At 43.2% G+C, this 18,768-nt stretch overlaps 1 long non-coding RNA gene across 1 annotated transcript; it reads right to left on the bottom strand.

Moving 5' to 3' along the window:
* Positions 1-8,362: 8,362 nt before the first annotated feature.
* Positions 8,363-18,713, bottom strand: LOC142160307 (uncharacterized). The gene is made up of 2 exons (XR_012693150.1): positions 18,561-18,713; positions 8,363-8,822 (listed from the first exon to the last, which is right to left on the bottom strand). It is a non-coding gene; the product is annotated as an uncharacterized LOC142160307 (long non-coding RNA).
* Positions 18,714-18,768: the final 55 nt, after the last annotated feature.

The raw sequence follows: 18,768 nt of genomic DNA, 5'->3' as shown, positions 1-18,768 counted from the left end.
ACCTCTTCCCACTCCAGAATCCAAGACTTTTTTTTCCACTAATAAAATGTAGACTTTTTAATATATAATAAATATATTATATAAACTATACTTTTAGAGGTGTGAGGAAAAATGAGTTGGTATTTCTACTGTAGTAACAGTAAAAGTGCGCAGCCGCAATGTTCTGAGGAATCTGCCCCTATAAGTTAATATCTATTATGCTTATTTTGTATTTGTAGTATTTGGAATGCAAAAACTATGTTATGATCATCTTAAGTAAACATGACATGATGGGAATTAAAGTGCTCCAAGGTCCACTGCGTCAGTATTAGGCATAATCATGCATTGGCTGAACTGTCCCTGGAAATCATTTTAAAATGTTAGCAACCATGCAGTACTTTTACTTTTCTGGCATGTTACCCAGTTGTAGCACGTAATAGTCCTTCTGCCTTGCAGACGCTGTGTCACAGCAGTCATAGCTGTAGTGACTACACTTGGCTGAGATCCAGGCCCATTGTTAGACATTACCAGAAAGTCAGGCAGCTCTCCAGTCCTAACTCATTGCAGGCCTCTAGCATACTTCACAATGGGCAAGAAACAGTATGTCTGGGCTCTAAAAAATGTTTAACTGTTTCAGTGCCAAAAAAAGACTTTCCACCTACAGGGGGCCACACGTGTAAATTTTACATCCCTGTGGTGCTCTCAGAGAAAGCTACGTATTATGGGCGACGAGTGACCGTGATTGACAGAAAGACATCTAATCATTTCCTGAGCATAAAGACAGTGATCTCTATAACATCACTCTAGCCTATGCCACATGAGGCCCTTCTGGTGCCGACCTAAACACTGGTCTCTAACACAGGCCAAAGATTGCTATTTTATAGCTGTTGTAATAATAATAAATAAATAATTAAATTGGTTTCCCTTTTAGGGGATGAAAAAACCTGCAATATAATAGAAATCATGTAGATCGGCGGTCCCCAAACTGTGCGCCGTGGCTCCCAGGGGTGCCGCGGTGCTGTCACTGGGGTGCCGCGGGCCAGCCATAGAAAAAAAGAAAGAACACGGAAACTTACCAATCCGCCGGGCGCCGGGACCCAGCAGCCTCCTCTCTCCCGCAGCTGTCACTGAATATGGACGTCAGTGACAGCTGCGGGAGAGAGGTGGATGCTGGGTCCTGGCGCCCGGCGGATTGGTAAGTTTCTGTGTTCTTTCTTTTTTTTCTATGGCTGGCGCGCGGTAGAGGAGTGAGAGGGCTCGTGACAGCGGGGCAGAGGAGTGCGACAGCTGGGCAGAGGAGTGCGACAGTGGGGCAGAGGAGTGCGACAGCGGGGCAGAGGAGTGCGACAGTGGGGCAGAGGAGGGTGACAGCGAGGTAGAGGAGCGTGACAACGGGGCAGAGGAGTGTGAGGGATCGTGACAGCGGGGCAGAGGAGTGTGACAGCGGGGCAGAGGAGTGAGAGGGATTGTGACAGCGGGGCAGAGGAGTGTGACAGCAGGGCAAAGGAGGGTGACAGCGGGCAGAGGAGTGTGACAGCTGGGCAGAGGAGGGGCACAGCGGGGCAGAGGAGGGGCACAGCGGGGCAGAGGACGGGCACAGCGGGGCAGAGGAGGGGGCAGAGGAGGGGCACAGTGGGGCAGAGGAGGGGGACACAGCGTCAGAGGGGCAGTGGAGGGGGACACAGCGTGAGAGGGGCAGTGGAGGGGGACCACGCGTGAGAGGGGACGGCGTGAGAGAGGGCAGAGGAGGAGGACACCGTGAGAGGGGACGGCGTGAGAGAGGGCAGAGGAGGAGGACAGCGTGAGAGAGGGCAGAGGAGGAGGACAGCGTGAGAGAGGGCAGAGGAGGAGGACAGCGTGAGAGAGGGCAGAGGAGGGGGGACATCGTGAGAGAGGGTAGAGGAGGGGGGACATCGTGAGAGAGGGCAGAGGAGGTGGGACATCGTGAGAGAGGGCAGAGGAGGGGGGACATCGTGAGAGAGGGCAGAGGAGGGGGGACATCGTGAGAGAGGGCAGAGAAGGAGGACAGCGTGTGAGAGGGCAGAGGAGGCGGACAGCGTGACAGAGGGCAGAGGAGGGTGACAGCAGGGCAGAGGAGGGGCACAGCGGGGCAGAGGAGGGGGGCAGAGGAGGGGCACAGCGGGGCAGAGGAGGGGGGCAGAGGAGGGGCACAGCGTGAGAGGGACAGTGGAGGGGGACACAGCATGAGAGGGGCAGTAGAGGGGGACATAGCGTGAGAGGGGCAGTGGAGGGTGACACATCGTAGGAGGGGACAGCGCTTGAGAGGGCAGAGGAGGAGAACAGCGCTTGAGAGGGCAGAGGAGGAGGACAGCGCTTGAGAGGGCAGAGGAGGACAGTGTGAGAGAGGGCAGAGGAGGACAGCGTGAGAGAGGGCAGAGGAGGAGGACAGCGTGAGAGAGGGCAGAAAAGGGGGGACATCGTGAGAGAGGGCAGAGGAGGGGGGACATCGTGAGAGAGGGCAGAGGAGGGGGGACATCGTGAGAGAGGGCAGAGGAGGGGGGACATCGTGAGAGAGGGCAGAGGAGGGGGGACATCGTGAGAGAGGGCAGAGGAGGGGGGACATCGTGAGAGAGGGCAGAGGAGGGGGGACATTCTGACAGAGGAGGGGGGACAGCTTGACAGAGGGCAGAGGAGAGGGGACAGCGTGACAGAGGGGGCAGTGTGAGAGGGGGCAGAGTGTCTGGATGCAGAGGGGGCATTTTTGCATACAACTAAATAAGTATTTCTGTCCTGACCTAAATACTTATTACAATTTTTTGACCCAACTACTTCTAAAACAGGACTGCTCAATAATTATTTTGGAGGGGTGCCTTGAAAAAATTTGGAGACTCTAAGGCTGCCGCGAACTGCAAAAGTTTGGGAACCACTGATGTAGATAAAAAATGTATATACTTTCTTCATTATGAGTCACACATTAAACCACTAATAAAGTACATATCTTTGGTACCTCTAGAAAGTTTTTGTTATAAAATTGATATAAATGTACTTGAAGTTTAACAACTGAAAATAGTAGCTAGATTTGGGCCAGGAATGACACAATTGTATTACATTAGTAAGCACAGTGAGTAAAACTCAAGCTGCTCTGACATAGAAATACACACAGTAGACTAGCATAGTAACACACATATATATAACAGTTACCCTACCATGTGACCACGTACCATGTGTGTGTGGTAATGGGACCTATGCAAGATGAGGGCTGGCGATGGGATTAGTAAAAGAGAGGACTACAGTAGACACCCACACTTTACATTATGTACCTGGCTCCCTACACTAGTAATCTTATAAATACCAATAAACAACACATATTACAGTAAGTCTAACACTGGCTTAAGTAATACATTTAAACAATACTAAATGGGTGGCACAGTGGTTAGCATCTCTACCTATCAACACTGAGGCCTTGGATTTGAGTCTGACCATGGTGATCTTTGTTTGCATGTTCTCCTGTGTTTGGGGAGTTTTCTTTCCATTATCCAAAGACATACTGATAAATTGACTTCCAACAAAATTGTCCCTAGTGTGTTTGTGTGCCTATTTCAGGTATAAGCTCAATTGGAGCAGGGGCTGGTGTAAATGAATAAACATTTTCTGTACTGCACTGCGTAATATTTGTATTATAAAGAGCAATTAAAATAAATCCCACACATCACACTATGCCTGCTGCTTACAAGAATGATCACACAGATTCTACTAAGATCCAGCCTATACACATACACCTCTAAACCCTTCACATTAGATTGTCACCCACTCTGTGCAATTATAACACACATACAACTATATCAGACATACAGTACATCAACTTCTGTTTATTATACACCCGTACGGTGCATTCTATCCATAAACCTACATATCGTACTTATATCTGTACCTCAACACTTCACCAATCAATGAAAACCAACCATTCCTGTTATGGTTTGTTATTGCCCATATCATAATTACCATTAATGTTATGCCTTATTGTTGCCCATATCATTAGTACCATTCATTTTATGCCTTGTTATTACCCATATCATAAGCACCTTTCTCAACAGTTGCACTATCCCATATAACCCTCACAAGACTTCATATACCCATCTCTCATACACATCTATTACCACTCTCACCTGCCAAACTAATATACCACGGGCACTGGCCATGATTCCAGTCACGTACTTAATGTCTGTCGTACAGAGCTTAGAATTTTATTTTTTACGACACAAAATTGGAGAATATCAGACCCTAAAAAAACAAAAACGACGTATTGTATGAATAATATATTTATGTACTGCAAATACAGTGATGTACAGTACAAACAAAATAATACCTGCATGATCTTCCCATTCAGACTGCTGGGGCTTTTGACAAAAGGAAGCCATGATTGAATGGATTAATGGCGTGATCAGACAGCTGATTGGTGCACCTTGGTGGATATGGGGAAGGTTTTTGCTTTTAAGATATTGGGTGATATGGATGCAGGCTACCAAAAATGAACATGGTCAGGATTTAATTTGAGTATACACAGTTGTGGTCAAAAATATTGGCATCCTTGTAGTTTTTCCTAATAACGAAAGCTTTATTCCTGAAACTGTTGAATTTGAAATATTCTGGTATCCACATATGTATTTCTTTGGTTTGTGGTGAAGTAAAACACAAAAGGTTGAACATTTTAGTAAGTCGTAGCTTATTCCCTGAAATCCTTAAACCGGCTTGACAAAAGTATTGTCCTCTTTAGAAGTCGTTAGAAATAATTAGATTTCAAGCAGATGGTTTTCCAGAGATTCTGATGTTCTTGTGTCCACCATAAGCAATGTTTTTAGTAAGCTTAAGGCCCACAATTTAAGTAACAAGCCTCCTTGGATGTGGTTGCAAGAGAAAAGTTGATTGCAGAGTAGAATTGTGCAAATGGCGGAAAAAGTACCTCGATCAAGTGCAAACAAATTCAAGCTGACCTTCAGACACAAGGTACAACATGATGTCCGTTGGCAGATCAATGAATGGGGGTTATATGTTAGGAGGACCATAAGAAAGCCAGACAGGAGTTTGCCAAAACACACCTGACAGCCAAATTCCTTCTGTGATTATGTCCTGTGGACAGATGAGACCAAAATAGAGCTTTTTGGTAAAACACAATCACCTCTATGTTTACAAAAAGCAAAATAAAAAGAACACCTTTCCTAAAGTCAAATATGGAGTATGTTCAGTGATGTTCTAGGGTTGCTGTGCCTTGAATGTGTACATAGTATCATAAAATCTGAAGATTACCAGGAGCACAATGTTGAACCCAGAGTCAGAAAGCTGAATCAATCGACCCCAAACACACTTTAAAAAGCACCTACAAAAAAGGTTCAAGACAAGACTCTGAACTGTTTTGAAGTGGCCAACAATGAGTCCAAAGGCACCCCTCGTCAGGGAGAACTGGAGCAGTTTGCCAAAGAAGATTGTACCAACCTGCCAGTACAAATGTGCAGGAAGCACACCCATGACTATAGGAAGCAGTTGATTATTGTTTTGGACAAAGTAATAAAGTTTGTGCTAACAAAGTCTAGGGTATCTGTGACTGGATCACTTATAAGTAACTTATGTTATAAATGTATTTAAAGGAAATAGCACAGGGTGCTTATTTATATAATTGCAAATGCACTTATTTTTTTGATATTGTGTATATTTTAGTAAGGGAAATCTTTATTTCTAAGACCAGGGAAGAAACTTGTTGGTTTTAACCTTGCTAGAAGAAATGTATTATTTCTGATGTATATATCTGATACAATAAGCCTTTGTTTAGGAAGTCTTGTGTATCTTGGTGTAAGGAAATGCCTTGTTTGGGGTTTTTCAACTTTTCTTGGGGAATTCTTTTTCTTTTGAGGAAATGTATATTCTGCAACTGTTGGAAGAAAGCACGCATGCTAATCTCATGTTAAATAAACCTTTCAATGTGATTGTCCAATACCCATTAAGGGAAAGGAAGGGGTAATTAGACTTGCTGTCAGATGTTCACTGTGTCCAAAATAAGAAGCAGGAAATCACAGCAAGGTTTTAGGATATCACAGATAAGCGTAAATATTGTTAGCTTTGCACTGCATGTAAATCCATGTTTGAGTAAACAAATTGAATCCTGATTCTAAAAATAGCCTGTGAGTCCGTGTCTAAAACTGTATAAAAAGAGAGCCATTGTACACTGAAATGTATCATTCTGATGTACCATCTGACCTGACCACCGATACCTTTAATCAGTGGAACTGTCCTTGTCAGGACACTTGAGCGAAATAAACATCACTCTCAGCTTCAAGACCCTGCTTGACAACTTCTTCAATATTGCTGTAATCCTGTGACCTACAGATTAGACCCTAAATCTAATTCGTCCTCCAGCTGTTCTGAAGTTTGGACCCAGCTCCTAGTACTACCCCTTTGCCCACTACCCAGCAGCTCTGGCCAGTGTGATAGGCTAGGGGGGATCCATCCACAGCACCCTAATTCATAGTAAGCGGTCAGGGGTACCAGCCCAAGTGTACCAGCACGGGAGTACACTAGCAACGACAGTTACCCAGAAGGAACGGGGTTCTGGATGCCATAAATGAGTGGTGGCGGCAGGATCCTCCTATTGCGGCAGGAGGGGCGTATTCGGAATAACGAAAGGGGGCGGTGGCAAAGTAAGCCCAGCCGGTTCCCAGCAACTACAGACAGGGTGACATAGGCGGTCCATCCTGTCACAGTATTCATTTTCTGATTTAAATGGATATACAGTATTAAATTCACGATCAAAATTTCTGTAATATTAACAAAGACTTGTTGAGACCAAATACTGTTGTTTATTTCAACTTGCGTTTGAAAAAAAATACAAGGGTGCCAATATTTTTGGTCACAACTGTATGTGAAATATGTAAAATTTACAGGATAGTAAAAAAAAATAAAAAAATCTGACAGACACTGTCAATAAGTGTTTTAAAATGGTCGTTAAAACTTCTTGCATGTTTGGCATATTTCAGGAAAGCAGATGATTTGCCCTGAAAAGCTAACAGCCTATTTATATTTTATTTTTTTAATAATATTTTTAAGAGTCCACAAATATTCACTAGAAAGGACAAGTAGAATCACTAAAAATATGCATCTGAGCGTTTGCTGTTATGGCCTGGTGCAAAATCTCAGCCCCCCCTCCCCACAACAGGTATGTGTCCCCCATATCGTCTCCAAAATCTGCATTCCTCTTATCGGACACCCATTGTCCTTTTTGTGAAATGTATTTTGTTTATCTATTATTATGGGTTGTTTCGCTGCCTTTCTTGTGTTTCAAAATGATATTCTGTCCTGCTTCTTGTAACACTTGTCCACTTCTTTGTAACCACAGGAGCTGGTTATTCAATACATTACTGAGGCAGCCTGAATTCTCACGAGAGTGGTGTGCAGACGGATACTCAGAGGACTTCTCAATCGGCCACCATTCATCAAAATCTTACCCACTCTCCCATATCCCTAAATTCCTGGACTACACCAATAATCCTCTTCTCCGTCAGCCTGTCAGTGTGAACAGTTAATAACGGGATTCATTTTTATTCCTAGTGATATGAGAGCCCATTTCAAATATTTGGTTCCTTATGCCAGAAATACCCACCTCCCCTCTCCCGAGCATAAGAGTGCTCGTCAGCGGTAGATAATCCTTTGACCTTGGCTCCCTTACAGCAGACTGGGACATAAGTGCTATTCACAATTTATTAGCCTAAATACATATATATCATATGTGAAACATAAAATATCTTCTACGTGATCAGCATGTGTGTCCTGATGTGAACTCCCAAAAGGGTCTACACAACTATAACACTCATCCTGCTGCCAATGAAATATACTGGGGACACCTCTGAAAACTGCACCACACGTAAGTTGAAAAATAAAAAAAAGTGTCTTTGCCCATTTTCTAAAATTGTACTAGAAAATGACAGCATCAGATTGGTGGGTACATCACCTTTTCTACATAAATACTTGTAGAACAGTTTATAAGTGTTTCTGTCTGTATACATTGAGAGCTTCCCATTATGGGGACCCTGTTCTACTCTATTAGATTAATGGAGCTGACTGATCTTGGACCAACTCTGTAAGAAACACAGTCATGATAATTGAAACCAGGGGTATGACTACCCATTCTGCTCCATCATGTGAAGCCTTCCAAACCATCCCTTTTAAATGCAGTGCATTCAGATAGTAAACAGTGACATCACTGAGGCATAACATTCCTGATGATTTCATAGGCTGCACTATCAATGATCTCACAGGTTCCTAATAAATTGATAGGCTAATATTTCATAAAAATTTGTACAGTTCAAAAAATGGCTTCTCCGCTGTGTTTAGGTGATGGGTATATTTTAAAAGCTATACAGTAAACATAGGCAAATTTAGGGTTACTCAGCTTGTATGGAAATTAATATAAGAAGCATTGTGCATCTGTTCGACTCCGAGACTGACATGTTTTGGACAGATTTGAATCAGACACGAGCTGACTACAGGACACTAAAAGTCTGCAGCTGATTCCAAATAAAGTGAATTATGTATATAATAATGGTCTAATGTATTGCTATACAAGTAAAAATGTTGTCACTGGGGGCTCTATTGCATAGAAGTCTATGGATCATACTTCTATAAATTACAGGAGGGCAAGCAGTGTAATAAGCCATAATGATGTATCCAGAATCCAGTGAGAGATCAGCAACTACCCAGCTCATAAAAAGTGCAGCCCCGCTGTCCATCTCATAACTGCAGACCTACAAAGGCCCAGGGGGGCAACTGGGCCGCTGTCCAGGAAAATTTCCCTGTATCTTAGGCATCTGCCAATCAGACTTGTCCTTAATCTTGTCCTGGAAAAAAAAATTGAGAGTCTGTAAAATTCTATTTATAGCACAATGTACCTTCATGAGATGATTCTATTAGAATATGTACAAATATATACAATGGCATCTTTGTATGTCCAGCTATCCTTGTATGACCATGGCCCACGGTATCTGGCTGTAGGAATGCTCTGCTCTGGAGCTGCTTATGCGAGATTTCCAATATGTAAACAAAGTGAGACACAGATTGCAAAATGAGAGAGCTGACTCGCACTGATGCCTAGTATATTTCATGGTCCATCTCAAATAGTGTGTGACTAATACAAGTGAGAAGACCCAACGGGACATGTATTCTCTATATGTAAGGCATACTTGCTTACTTTTCCTACCTTGCTTCAGGTAGATGCAGAGATGAGGAAGAGGTGGGGGTGAGCAGGGCTTAATGACATAGTTCACATCATCAAGGCAGCAGGGCAGTTGCCACACACTTGCCACTATCTTGGAAGTGTGGGAGGTCTCCCCCTAATTCTGAAGTAAAGCTTGTTATACCAGCCAATCACTGAGTGTAGCACATTAGATGCAAGCATTGGTGGAGACTACATGTGTCTAACCTTTCACTACACAAAAATAGAGGGGTGTCTAGAATTTGTATATAACAAAATAAGAAACAACAGTCAAAAAACAGCCGTTTTTTTTTACTTGTACTATATAAATATTTTTTTAATTATTAAAGGAGAACTCAGGTCAATTATATTTAGAAAGTATAGCACTTCTTTTTCCGTCTCCCAAACAGGTGGTCACGGGATGTACTAATAGTATATTATTGCTTTCATGTTAAACTTCCCCTTTAAAGCCTGTTCTTTTCTCCCATTTTAGGCATGTTTCACCAGGGTGTGAGCTCTTATTATATTCATTTTTTTCCTCTGGGACGTGTAGGCAACTTAGAAATGGGTGGGGGATCTGCAATATATAGCCACAGTGCTAGACTGAAGCACATACCACTAGTTGTAAGGTTGTACAAGGACTTTTATTGTTCTAGCACCATCATAGTAAGCAGCACTTTACAGAAAATGTCCCAGTGGGGCTTCAGCCAACCTACCGTGATGCTAAAAGAGAAGAACCTAGGCTAAACTGCCATTTGTATTTTCAGCAGCCTGTTTGCCATACAGCTGAGCTGCTCTTCAATGCTCAGGAAGTAGACAGGAATGGCAGAAAGGTGGTGGACAGTCCAGTGGAGGTAGAGAGGAATAACTACAGTGGACTGGGCAGATGCAAGGTTGTGTCTGATGGCAGAAATTGAGACAATGTCTAGGAAGAGGACACGGTAGGCGACAGAGGTTAAAGTTAAGGCAGAGGTCAGGGAGGTGGCTTTCCGTGGATGTTAAGGACCAGGCAGAGGTAAGATAAGACAGCAACAGTAAAGTCAGGGTCCAATCCAAGCTGGAAGAGAGCAGGAAGGTCCAGTTGAAGAATTACAGGAGCTTAAGATACTTCACCTATAATTAGGCAGTGAAAGAAACAACCTGCGCTAAATAGATGCATGCAGTCAATCAGAACGTTCCCAGGTGATCACGACTGCTGTGAGATGAGCACTTTGCAGCCAAGATGCGTCTACCGAGTGATCATCATCATAATTTATTTATATAGCGCCACTAATTCCGCAAGCGCTGTACAGAGAACTCACTCACATCAGTCCCTGCCCCATTGGGGCTTACAGTCTAAATTCCCTAACACACACACAGACTAAGGTCAATTTGTTAGCAGCCAATTAACCTACCAGTGTGTTTTTGGAGTGTGGGAGGAAACCGGAGGACCCGGAGGAAACCCACGCAAACACGAGGAGAACATACAAACTCCTCACCGATAAGGCCATGGTCGGGAATTGAACTCATGACCCCAGTGCTGTAAGGCAGAAGTGCTAACCACTTAGCCACCGTGCTGCCCATGTAGCCATTATTCAAAATACCTGCACATAAGCGCCCCTGGAAACCAAACAGCCAGTGGGAAGGAGATGCTGAGGCAAGGTGTGCCTGTGGCATCTAATCCCTATCAGGAGGAAGAGGGAGAGGATTTTTTATATTTACTGATACACAATGGGACAGATATAGATATATATATATATATATATATATATATATATTTATTTATTTATTTGGGGTAGGACATATCCTAGATCAACTTTAAATTTCAGAGTATAAATAAAGCTATGAAGTATTTGTGTGCTACATGAAACAACAGCCAGTATTTAGCATATGCAAAATGATGAACTAATTTGCAGAAATAGACTTATTTTCTATGTTGAAAAAATTAGATTGTAAGCTCTTTAGGATAGTGAAGGCAATTTATGAAAATTATTTCATCCTGCCTGATGATGTCATAAGACGGAGTTTGTGCAGCTGTGCATGTTTTAAAGAAATGCACATGGTTTAGCACAGCAATATATCAGTGATCACAGGAGGGGCACATTTTTGAAGTCCTGTGATGGGCAGTGCTTGGACAGAGCATTCCAAGCAGAATGTGGGGTAGAAACAATACACTTAATTCTGTTCATGAAACGCAGGAGTGAGATAATTCTAATTAACTTCAATTGATACAGTCATTCCCAATTTAGCAGGCGTGTTTTGGCCATATGAAATACCACATCGGAGGTGCATAAATAAACCAAAATAAATAAAAACAGAAAATGTAAAATTAAATAAAGGCAGTCCACATAAACTCTTATTAGCATTTGTGAAAAAAGGCCGGGTGTCAGGATTATGAATAGAGTTTGGGATACAAACAGTGGCAGATTGAGGCATTTAACTACATCTCACTTTATTTCAATGATTTACACTGGTTGTCTTGACATCACTTAAATTCCCCGACACTCAGGAGCATAGCTAGCTTCACTGATCAGCATGGAAGGCATGGGCTGATTGACTTATTGGTATTGGTTCAGCAGCACACTCTTCCACTTTCACTGGCTGTTAGGCACTGTGTTGTGTTTATTTTGTTGTCTGTTGGACTTTTGACCTGGCTTGTTAATTGACCATTCTTGTCTGTAGCATGCACTGACCTTAAGCCAACCTACTGTGATATCAGAACAGAAAAAACTAGGACGGACTTCTAGAACCCAGAAATTCACATTTACAGCAGCCGTTGTTTCCCCATAGTGCTGAACTGGACATATGTGTGCGGCATGTTTGTAGGCATGCACAGTACATATTTGCAGATTTTACACTATACCAACGGTGTACGTCCAGCCTAGAATCAGCCTTTAAAGGGCAGATTCAATTGTACGCAGTGTTCATAAGAACATCGGACACAGATTTTTACAGATATTAAAGGTAAAAAGTAATGCCCATTTTTGCTCGCACCTCTATAGGACGTGAGCAAATATGAGCGTTACTTCTGTAAAAAAATATTCGCTCAAGGTGTCTCGCGGCCACTCTGGAGGCACCTCGTGCGGATATTTTAAGATTTGAATCTACCCTAAGTGTCTTATAGTTAATTATTTCATCATACAAGGGACACATTAGAAGACACAACTTGTACAAAGAATGACTAGGAAGTAGACAGGGTCAAACTCATAAACAGTTAACATTCAAGCAGGGAAGGGAAGGAAATGGAGATGATAGGGATGCAGGGAAGATAGAGGAAGAGGTAGGTGGAGTGAGAGGGAGTTTAGGATGGGGTGGGGTAGCAATTAGAGACAAATGGACGCAGGGAACGGAGTGGAAAGGGCAGATGGAACATCAGGTGGAAACTGTCCTAGGGGCATATTCAATTGTTTGAATATCCCACCGCGTTAAAACTATTACCATTAAGCTGGATTTCAGCTCGCGGCTCAGGGAGCTGCGAGCTGAAATCCAGCGAGAAAACTACCGTAATAACGGGTTTTACATGCACTATTACCGTGATAACGGTAATAATGCGCGGAGCGCAAGATATTCTGCGTTTCAGCCGACAATTAAATATGCCCCTTAGGATGGGGTGGGGTAGGCAAGTGTGAAAATGTGAATTTTGAGGGAGTGCTTGAAACATCAGGGTTTGGGGGCATGTCTGGTGAGGGGGAGGCGGTAAAATGGGTTTAACAGGAGAGGGTAAGCAGCTTTTATTGTATTCTGGAGAGTATGTGGAATCCAAGGAGGGCTTTGCAGAGAGGCTCAGCAGAAGTGGAAGATTAGATGCAACGCTGCTTTTAGGACAGATTGCATGGGGTCAGAATTGTGAGACAGGCTAGAGAGGAGGAGATTGCAATAATCAAGGCAGGAGATAAGAGAGTGTGGACAATTGTGCTGGTAGCATCCAGGGAGAGGGAAGGGTGAATCGTGGCAATGTTACGAAAGGTGGACGTGACAGGACTGGTTGTGTTAAATTGAGGTCGGAATCAATGATGACCCCCAGGCAGCGTGCATGAGAAACAGGGGAGAGGGTGACAACATCAATCATAAGGGAGATAGGAGGAGGGGATGTGACGCTGGACAGTGGAAAGATGATAAGCTCAGTTTTGGATACACTGAGCTTGATGTAGCAGCCATCCATCAAAATGGAGATGGCAGAGAGACAGTCAGACATACAGATGTGTCAAAGGCATAGATATGATATTAGAGGCCGAAGGAGTGGATGAGTTGAGCAAAAGTGGAGTTGTAAGTAGAGAAAAGGGCCCAAAAGATAGAGGCAGCGGATTTGAGTAAGCTTCAGAGGAAGAGACACTGAGAGAACGATCAGAGGACAAAGGTAATCCAGGAAAGGATAGTTTTGTGAAAGCCAAGTGAGTGAAGGGTGTCAAGGAGGAGAAAATGGTCAACTGTGTTGGAAGCAGCAAAGATGACAAGGAGCAAGAACAGGGAGAAGTGGCCCTTCGACTTAGCCAAGAGTAGATCATTAGTCAATTTGGAGAGGGCAGAACGGAGAGGACAGAGGCTTGATTGCAAGGAGTCAAAGAGTGAGTGAACAGAAAGTAAGTCAAAAAAAGAAGTACATTTTCTCATGGACAAACCATGCTGCAATGCAAGGGGCGCAAATTAGTTTATTATTTTGCACATAATCTAAATACTGGCAGTTTTTTCATGTACCACACAAATACTTTATAACTTTTTTTTTACACTGAAATATAAAGTTGATCTTGGATAGAAGAACCTACCTCAACTATAAATCTGCCATCACATTTGAAATTTAAATCCCCCTTCAATGCAAAACGGTTTTGCCAAGGTGAAAAGTTACTCCTATTTTTTGCTTTACTTTCCTTAATTAATCAGGCCCTAGGTGTTCGAGAAGTTTGGAAAGAAGTGGGAGTTGGGAAATGGGCCGGAAGCTTTATTAAGAAGCAGGGTCAAGAGATGGTTTCTTGACAATAGGAGTTATGAGCACGTGCTTGAAGGTGGAAGGAAAGATGATTGTAGAGATGGAGAGGATGAATAGCTGGGTTAGGTTACTGCAAGTGTCAGAGGAGAGTGGAGGAGGTGGGAGAGAGCAAGGTCAAGGAACAATTCATTTTTCCCCTTGAAGAAGCAAAGTTGTGGCAGTGAGGGAGGGGGCTGGGGACAGAGAAGGGAGTTGATGTTGAAAAAGAGGCGATGGGGTTGTTCGACTGGGAGCAGATGAGGGTTTTGAAGAAGGACTATTTGGCAAAAGAGAATACAGCACAATAAGGATGAATTTAAAATGGATAAAGTCCATGTTACCAAGGGTCTTTATCCAGCGAAGCTCAGTGGAATGCCAGCACCTCTAAAGATATTGACTTAGAGAGCCAAGATAGGAATTTAGAATGACGGAGGTGAAGTGTGGTGGCAGGGATGCCTCCATCTGGGGCTGATGAGATGGTGGCGTGGGAGGTGTCCAGCTCACACAGGGGGAGAGGGAAGTAGGAAGAGGTGGAAAGAATAGTATCTTGGCCTTCTACCAATGTCAAAAATACCCAATGTCTTGCCCTATGCAGGGTTTAAAGAACATTCGCTCACCTAGAGATCCCATCTGAGGTCATCAAGTTATATTCTTGGCAAAGTCCCATTGATTTGATTTGGCCGATTTACGCTTCCCCTCAATAGTCACCTCCGACGTGAGTATGAACTGTGACATTAGTTTGAATGTGAAACGGTCATTTCTTTCCTGTGCTCCCCTGTAAACAGGACCAAATCCCCTCAAGGGAAAGGTATTTTGCCAAGCTGTGTTCAGGAGGTGAGGCCTTGAAGTATCTTGGTAATAATTAGGTACATGTACTATAAATGGAATCAACAACTGTATGTTATTATCCATCTGCTAATGTGTTTTTCACATAGCTGCAAATCATTAGTAAATATCTGACAGTCAAAATTAGGTCATGTGTCAGACAAGCAAACCTACTGCATAATTCAGGCAGTACAGTACACGACAACCATCACAGCAATGACACTGTCATGGTCTTGGGTAGTATGTGATGTTAAAGCCTTAATACTGACTGTGTTTTTCAGTGTATTTTTTCAACCTCGGATTTCTGTGACCTGTAAGAAACAATTCAGCCTACATTCTCATGCTTTTATGTGGTCCACAGTCACTTCTAATATCCATGTATAATTTGAAGGTGATTTAAATATACTGTGTGTGTGTAGAATCAGAACAAGCTATATACATATATAAGAACACAGCAATTATCCAAATAATGAATAATCGGCAGCTGTTCATAGTAGTCACATGCCCTGCTGTATATCCATACCTGCATATTCTCCCCAAAATTCCTGGAGGAGGAAGAGTAGGCATCTTGGTGGAGATGGAGCTTAATGATGCGATTCGTGCAATGAAACCCATACCTACTTTTAAAGGCAGCTGTCCGGGAGGGGGTCCGTCGAAGGGACGTGGCCACGCATGGTGTCCCGTTAGGCGCCGCCCCTGTCAATCCTATGCAATTTCGGCCAATCACAGCAGGGGGCAGGGCCACAATGTCGTGTTTAGCCTCGCCCCCAGCCATCTTCAACAATGGAGACAGCTGGATCCGGGATTTTTGCCTGCTCTCTCAGGAGTCCGGGAGAACTCACAAAACTTCGGGAGTCTCCCGGACATTCTGGGAGAGTAGGCAACTATGATGAAACCCCTCCCCCTAGTATGGAATGCCGTGAATTTCAGTATTGCATAACAGTGGGCGCAGACCTCAGTGACATCACCATGTCCTCTCCTGTGTCATCTGTTTTAAAAGTCAGCAAGTATGCGTATATGCCGATACCCGCACTGATGCACAAAGTGGGTATGGGCATTGGAAGCAACAGCTACCACATTTATGCTGGGTACCTAATGGGGTTTGAACAACACAAGTTCAAATGCCAGTGATACCACATGTCAAATGTAAACATGTTTGATGTGTTGTGTTTAACGAGTGCTTACACTTGCATTTGGGGAATTTCAATGAAGTACACCAAAGAGTTCCCATTCCCAGTGTGTTGAACGCAGAAAATGAAGCAGTGTCTGCACCATGCCTGAACACAAGTTGTTATGGTGACTTTAGAAACCAATGGATTCCAATGTCACTCAAGTTAACATACATTGTACAAACACTAGTAAACTTGTGTACTTTCACATTTGTACTCACACATACATATATATTATTAATGACAGACAAAAGTGAATATTACTTCATTTATACAATCTCTAAATTGCTTTGGTAAACATGAATAATCATGATGATGATGATGTATACAAGGTGCACTGAATTTACACCAAGAGTCTAACAATAACTATGATTATATAATATTAAGCCCTGACAGTCAGATTCAGAGGCAGAAAAATCACATATAGCAACAAACAGCCTGTACGTAAACAAACACGCCAGCACTCGTTTTTTGATTAGGAAGCAGATTTATTATTTACTGATAAATCAATGCGACAACGGTGTGGTGAAAAATGCTATATGATTTAGGGCAAAAGTACATTTGACAGGATGGACCTCCTATGCCAGTGTTGGCTAACCTGTGACACTCCAGGTGTTGTGAAACTACAAGTCCCTGCATACCCTTCCAGCAATAAGCTGCTATATATTGGCAAAGCATGCTGGGACTTGTAGTTTCACAACACCTGGAGTGTCACAGGTTAGCCAATGCTGACCTATGCCAAACTGTCATGTTGCTGGGGACCGAATGGACTTGCGTTGTCACCACCCACTATTTTTTTATCCCGGTTGCACCCCTCTAAAAGCAGTAGGAGGGGCTCTGCTGCCACCACTAGTCTCCTTCACCGCCAACCTATAACCGTTTCTTTCTGGGTAGCTCTTGCTACTAGTGTACCCCCTTGTTGAGCAACTGGAAAACTGGAATGGTATCTCTGACCTCTTCCTTCAGATCAGGGTTGCTGTGGATGGTTCCCTTGGCCTATCACACTGGCCAGAGCGGCAGGGTAGTGGGCAGAACGTAGTTATTAGACGCTGGGTTCAAGTCTCAGAACGGCTGGATAAAGAATTTGAGTGGTCTAATCTGTAGGTCACAAGAATTCATCATCATTATCATCATCATCAGGAATTAGAGCAGGTAAGTAGGTGTCAAAAGCAGGATCCTGAAGCAGTTATATGTATTAGCTCAAGAAGGCCTTAAAGGACAGTAACACCCTAGTTAGTGGGACTAGTGATCTCCAGGGGCTCAGATGGTATAATGCATAACATAGTCAAACAGGGTTCTTTTTATACAGTTTTTGAGACACATGTTGGCAGAGAGTAACCAAGCCCCTGATCCTAGCTGGCACCACAAAGCCTGAGATATTACAGCAGATTTTTACCATCGGGATGTAATATTTTCTAGACTTGGCGCTAACACAGTTTTAAACTTTAACAAAATTTACATCAATCTGTGATTTCCCAAATCACTTGCTGTTTACATTGTTCAGAGGATTCCTATCTCTCTCTAAGATAGAGGATAGAAAAGCTACACAGGATAATAAGGTAACGAATCCCTGCTGTGCATTCAGACAAAAAAGATATTTTGGTCACTCTGAGATGAAAAGACTTAATTAACATGGGATTTCCTGCCTTCAGAAGTTACAAAAACAAATTTCCTCCTACATGGCATACAGCCTCAGAACCAATATATTTGAAATATAAAAATCAGTACATTTGCAATGATATACAGTGCGCACTGCACCACAAATTAAAATACATTTACACAAGTTATCTATAAGTGATCCAGTCACAGGGGGTATATTTACAAAAGTGCGTTCAGCCATAAACAGCTGTTTTCACAGAAGAATGGCCATAGCATCAATCTATACAAGTTATGAAGGGGTTAACACAGGAGAAATCAGAGCTTACGCCCACATTCATCATCAATTTATATAGCGCCACTAATTCTGCAGCGCTGTACAGAGAACTCACTCACATCAGTCCCTGCCCCATTGGGGCTTAGAGTCTAAATTTCCTAACACACACTAGGGTCAAATTTGTTAGCAGCCAATTAACCTACCAGTATGTTTTTGGAGTGTGGGAGGAAACCCACGCAAACACTGGGAGAACATACAAACTCCTCACAGATAAGACCATGTTCGGGAAGAGAGAGAGAAAGAGAGAGAGAAGAGAGAGAAAAGAGAGAGAAAAGAGAGAGAGAGAGATTAGATTGTAAACTCCAATGGGCATGGACTGATGTAAATTAGTTCTCTGTACATCGCTGCAGAATTAGTGGCGCTATAGAAATAATGATGATGATACCTGGGTTTGACACAGACTTGGATGCTATCTGCGTGAAGTTCGTATGCTTTTCCCATGTTCGTTTCCTCTCACAATACAAAGACATATTAGCATGTTACCTGTAGTAGAAACCACTGTTTTTGCGCTATTACCTGTAATAAGCATTATACCCACGTGGGGGGCTCACACTGCTGTCAATCAACCGTGCGCAACCCGGTCCACATGGCCACGCCCATTCCATGCTAGATTCCATGGAAACCACCTCAGCCAATAAAAGTAACACATCGAGGATTGACAGCCGCCTTCCTCCAGGGGTGGGCGGGTAATAGAGGAGAAAAATTGATGGAGAGGGAGAGGGAA

The sequence above is a fragment of the Mixophyes fleayi genome, chromosome 6, assembly GCF_038048845.1.
Source record: "Mixophyes fleayi isolate aMixFle1 chromosome 6, aMixFle1.hap1, whole genome shotgun sequence".
NCBI classification, from domain to species: domain Eukaryota; kingdom Metazoa; phylum Chordata; class Amphibia; order Anura; family Limnodynastidae; genus Mixophyes; species Mixophyes fleayi.
Note: the sequence above shows the minus strand (reverse complement) of the source record. Positions and strands in the feature narration are given on the sequence as shown.